Source organism: Carcharhinus amblyrhynchos, chromosome 25, assembly GCF_965287045.1.
Source record: "Carcharhinus amblyrhynchos chromosome 25, sCarAmb.v2.hapA, whole genome shotgun sequence".
NCBI classification, from domain to species: domain Eukaryota; kingdom Metazoa; phylum Chordata; class Chondrichthyes; order Carcharhiniformes; family Carcharhinidae; genus Carcharhinus; species Carcharhinus amblyrhynchos.
This window is the reverse complement of record NC_137348.1, coordinates 44,526,016-44,532,015: the sequence shown is the minus strand read 5'-3', so window position 1 is coordinate 44,532,015 and position 6,000 is coordinate 44,526,016.

Below are 6,000 nucleotides of genomic sequence, written 5' to 3'. Positions count from 1 at the left end.
ATGAACGAGTACACTATTAAGGGCAGAAGTCTGAGTAGTGTTGAGGAGCAGAAGGATCTTGGGGTCCGGGTCCACAGGACTCTTAAATCGGCCTCGCAGGTAGAGGAGGTGGTCAAGAAGGCGTATGGTGTACTGGCCTTCATTAATCGAGGGATTGAGTTTAGGAGTCGGGAGGTAATGCTGGAACTTTATAAGACCCTTGTCAGGCCTCATTTGGAGTATTGTGCGCAGTTCTGGTCGCCTCACTATAGGAAAGATGTAGAAGCTATTGAAAGGGTGCAGAGGAGATTTACAAGGATGTTGCCTGGACTGGGAGGCATGCCTTATGAAGTTAGGTTGAGGGAGCTGGGACTCTTTTCCCTGGAGAGACGAAGGTTGAGAGGCGACCTGATAGAAGTTTACAAAATGTTGAGAGGAATAGATAGGGTGGACTCTCAGAGGCTATTTCCCCGGTTTGAAATGGTCGCTACGAGAGGACACAGATTTAAGGTGCGGGGAGGGAGGTTCAGAAGTGATGTTAGGGGTAAGTTTTTCACTCAGAGGGTGGTGAGTGAATGGAATCGGCTGCCGTCAGTGGTGGTGGAGGCGAACTCGCTGGGGTCTTTTAAAAGACTTCTGGATGAGTATATGGGGTTTAATGAGATTGAGGGTTATAGATAGGTCTGTAGGTTGGTAGGTGATGTGGTCGGCGCAACTTGTGGGCCGAAGGGCCTGTTTGTGCTGTAGTGTTCTATGTTCTATGTTCTATGTTCTATATACTATGAACAACAAAGGTCCCAGAATTGATCCCCGTGGAACATCTCTAGTCACAGCCTTCCATTCAGAAAAGCATCCCTCTAGTGGTACCCACTGTCTTTTATGGCCAAGCCAGTTCTGTATCCATCTTGCCAGCTTTCCTGTGATCCCATGTGACTTCACCATTTGTACCAGTCGACCATGAGGTATGTTATCAAATGTTTTATTGAAGTCCCTCTATACAACACCCACTGCCTTTCACTCATCTATCATCTTCATCATTTCCTTGAAAAGCTTGATCAATTTAGTGAGGCACAAGCTCCCCTTCACAAAACCATGCAATCACTAATAAATCTATTTGTTTCCAAATGTGAGTAAATCCTGTCCCTGAAATTTTTTTCCAATAATTTTCTTAGTACTGAGTAAAGCTCACCGGCCTGTAATTCCCTGGATTATCCCTACTGCCTTTCTTAAACAATGGAACAACATTGGCTTTCTTCCAGGCCTCTAGAACTTCATCTGTAGCCAATGAGGATACAAAGATTTCTGTCAAGGTTCCAGCAATATCTGCCCTTCTTTCAGTATTCTGAGTAGGTCCCACCAGGCCCTGGGGACTTACCTACTTTAATGCTTTTTAAGATGCCCAATATCTCTTTTTGATATCGACATGACTCAGAATATCTACACACCCTACCCTAGGCTCCTCATCCATCAAGTCCCTCTCTTTGGTGAATACTAAGACGAAGTATTCATTTAGTATCTCGCCCATTTCCTCTGGTTCCATGCATAGATTCCCTCCACTATCCTTGAGTGGACCAAACCTTCCCTGGTTCTTCACATATGTATAAAATTCCTGAGAATTTTCCTTAATTCTGTTTGCCAAGGACTTTTCATGACCCCTTTTAACTCTCCTAACTCCTTTCTTAAGTTCCTTCCTACATTCTTTATATTCTTCAAAGGCTTCATCTGTCCTAAGCTTTTAGGCCTTACGAATGCTTCCTTTTTTTTGACAAGGCTCAAAATATCCTTCGTAATCCAAGGTTCCCAATACATGCTACACTTATCCTTCATCCCCACAGGTACGTGCCGGTCCTGAATTCCAGTCAACTGACATTTGAAAGACTCCCACATGTTGATTTAACCTCAAACAGCCTCCCCCAGTCTGCACTTTCCAGATCCTGCCTAATGTTGTAGTTAGTTTTCACCCATTTTAATATCTTCGCCCGAGGACCCCTCTTGTCCCTATCCACAAGCACCTTAAAACTTATGGACTTATGATCACTGTTTCCGAATTGCTCTCCTAATGAAACTTCAATTACCTGGCCACGCTCATTCTGCAACACCAGGTCTAATATGGCTCCTTCCTGAGTTGGACTATTTACATACTGTTTCAAGAAACCCTCCTGGACACTCCTTACAAATTCCGCACCATCCAATCCCTAGCAATAAGTGTGTCTCAGTCGATATAAGGAAAGTTAAAATCACCCACCACAACAACCCTGTTGTTTTTGCATCTTTCCAAAATCTGTCTGCATGTCTGTTTCTTTCCCCCCTGGCTGTTGGGAGGCCTGTAATAAACCCTCAACATTGTGACTGCACCCTTCTTGTTCCTGAGCTCTACCTATATTGCCTCGCTGCTTAAACCCTCTGCGGTGTCCTCCCATGATGAAACTCCCCCACTCCTTTAACATCCCCCTCTGTCCTGCCTGAAACATCAAAATCCTGGAATGTTTAGCTGCCAATCCTGTCCCTCTCTTTTAACCAAGTCTCTGTAATAGCAACAACATCATAGTTCCAAGTACTAACCCAAACTCTTAAGCTCATCCTCACACTGAAACATGTGCACTTCAGACCATCAGTCCAGCTGTATTCAACAACTACTGTCTGCTTGCTCTTCTTAATCTTCCTGGCCTTAGTCTCTCCCTCAGTTATCTCTCCTGCTGACCTACTGCTCTGGTTCCCACCCCCTGCCATACTAGTTTAAACTCCCCCAAGTGACTCTAGCATCTCTACCTGCCAGGATATTGGTGCCCCCCCAGTTTAGGTGTAGCCCATCCTTCTTTTACAGATCCCCTCTATCCTGGAAGAGATCCCAGTTATCAAGATATCTGGACCCCTCCATCCTACACCAGTTCTTTAGCCACGTGTTTAGTTGCATTATCTTCCTATTCCTAGCCTCACTGGCACATGGCATTGGACGTAACCCAGAGATCACAACCCTAGAAGTCCTCTTTTTAACTTACTACCTAATTCCCTGAACTCCTCTTGCAGGACCTTGTCACTCTTCCTGTCTACGTCGTTCGTATCAATGTGTACCACGACCTCTGGCTGTTCGCCCTCCCCTTTCAAAATGTCCCATGCTCATTCAGAGACGTTCTTGGCCCTGGCGCCAGGCAGGCAACATACCATCCTGGAATCTCTCTCCCGGCCACAGAAACAGCTGTCTGCACCCCTGACTATAGAGTCTCCTATAACTATTGCTCTTCTATCGTCCCTGCTGAACAACTGAGCCGGTCATGGTGCCACAGCTCTGGCTGCTGCTGCTTTCCTCTGGTAGGCCGTCCCCTCCAACAGTATCCAAAATGATACAAGAACTAAGAGTAAGAGTAGACCATCTGGCCTCTCAAGCCTGCTCCACCATCCAGTAAGATCATGGCTGATCTTTTCGTGGACTCAGCTCCACTTACCCACCCACTCACCATAACCCTTAATTCTTTTACTGTTCAAAAATGTATCTATCCTTGCCTTAAAAACATTCAATAAGGTGGCCTCAACTGCTTCACTGGGCAGGGAATTCCACAGATTCACAACCCTTTGTGTGAAGAATTTCCTCCTCAACTCTGTCCTAAATCTGCTTCCCCTTATTTTGACGCTATGCGCCCTAGTTCTAGTTTCACCTGGCAGTGGGAACAACTTCCCTGCTTCTATTTTATGTATTCCCTTCATAATCTTATGTTTCTATAAGATCTCCCCTCATTCTTATGAATTCCAATGAGAAAAGCCCCAGTCTACTCAGTATCTCCTCATAAGCCAACCCTCTCAATTCCAGAATCAATCTAGTGAATCTCCTCTGCACCCCCTTAAGTGCCAGTATATCCTTTCTCAAGTAAGGAGTCCAAAACTGTACACAGTACTCCATGTGTGGCCTCACCAGCACCTTATACAGTTGCAACATAACCTCACTGTTTTTAAACTCCATCCCTCTAGCAATGAAGGACAAAATTCCATTTACCTTCTTAATTACCTGCTGCACCTGCAAACCAACTCCTTGTGATTCCTGCACAAGGACACCCAGGTCCCTCTGCACAGCAGCATGCTGCAATTTTTTACCATTTAAATAATAGCCCATTTTGCTGTTATTCCTACCAAAATGGATGACCTCACATTTACCAACATTGTACTCCATCTGCCAGACCCTCACCCACTCACTTAAATTATCTGTATCCCTTTGCAGACTTTCTGCCACTCATCTTAGTGTCATCTGTGAATTTTGACACACTATGCTTGGTCCGCAACTCCAAATCATCTCTGTAAATTGTAAACAATTGTCGTCCCCATACTGATCCTTGAGGCACACCACTAGTCACTGATTGCCAACCAAAAAAACACGCAGTCTTTGGTGTGGCACCTTGTCAAATGTTTTCTGGAAATCCAGATACACCACATTCACAGGTTCTCCTTTGTCTACTGCGCATGTGATGTTCTCAAAGAATTCCACCAAATTAGTCAAACATGACGTGTCCCTCATGAACCCATGCTGCATCTTACCAATGGGACAATTTATATCCAGATGTCTCGCTAATTCTTCCTTGATGATAAATTCAAGCATTTTCCCTACTACAGAAGTTAAGTTAAATGGCCTGTAGTTACCGGCCTTATGTCTAATTCCTTTATTAAATGGTGGTGTCACATGTGCTGTTTTCCAATCTGCGGGAACCACCCCAGAGTCCAGCGAATTTTGGTAACTTACCACTAGTGTATTTGCTATTTCTCCCGTCATTTCTTTTAGTACCCTGGGATGCATTCCATCAGGACCAGGAGACTTGTCTACCTTTAGCCCCATTAGCTTGCCCAACGTGATAATGATAGTTTCTAGCTCCTCATCTGCCATAGCCTTCCTGTCATCAATTTTTGGCATTTTAGCCGTGTCTTCCACTATGAAGACCAACACAAAATACCTGTTCAATACCTCAGCCATTCTCTCATTTCCAGTTATTACATCTCCCTTCTCATTCTCTTAGGGACCAATGTTTACTTTACCCACTCTTTTTCGTTTTATATATTTGTAGAAACTTTGCTATCTGTTTTTAATATTCTGAGCTAGTTTACTCTCATAATCCATCTTACTTTTCTTTATAGTTTTTCTCGTGGCTTTCTGTTGGAGAGGGGGATTTCTGCACTGACTGCCTGCCCTTCCTAGCGGTCACCTATCTATCTGCCTTCACCTTGACCGTAACCATGTCTCTAAAGCCCCTGTCTATGACACTTTCCACCACCTTCATACTTCGAAGTGCATCCAACTGCTGCTCCAACCATGTGAACTGTGAGGAGCTGCAATTTGGTGCACTTTCTGCTGATGTAGTTGTCTGGAACACTTGAAGCTTCATCACTCTCCCACATCTCACAGATGAAGTACTTTACCCCACTAACTGACATTTATACCACAAATGAATTTATTTACAAATAAAACACTTGAAAAATTAGGTTATGATTAGCTATACAGTCCCAGGTGCGAGATTTCCACTATAAATATTAATAGCTAAATACCCTAGTCTCCTGTACCATTTACTTAATTTTTAAAAAATTGATTGTTTATTCTCCTGATCTGAAATCATATAAAAATCAGTAATTTAAATCAGTAACTCATATTTTCAAATTTAGCCCAGATTCCCTTCTAGTCAATCAGGTCACAGTCTCCTGTGACATCACTTTCCCATATGAAACAATCAAAGTCTTAACCTTTATCCGGCTGTCCTAGCTCAAGATGCTGGCGATCACTGGACTAGGTCCAGATGGATCATCCACTCGGCGCTTCTGGCTGAAGATTGCTGCAAATCCTTCAGCCTGATTTAAACAATGGCATCACATTTGCTTTTTTCCAATCTGTGGGAACCAGAATTGCACTGATGGGCTGGGCTCCTCCGTCATTAAGGATGGGGATATTTGTGGGGCCTTATTCTCCAGGGAGTTGTTTATTTGCCCACCACTCTGCAGCAGGACTGCAGAGCTTGGATCTGATCTGTTAGTTGTGGAATCGCTTTGCTC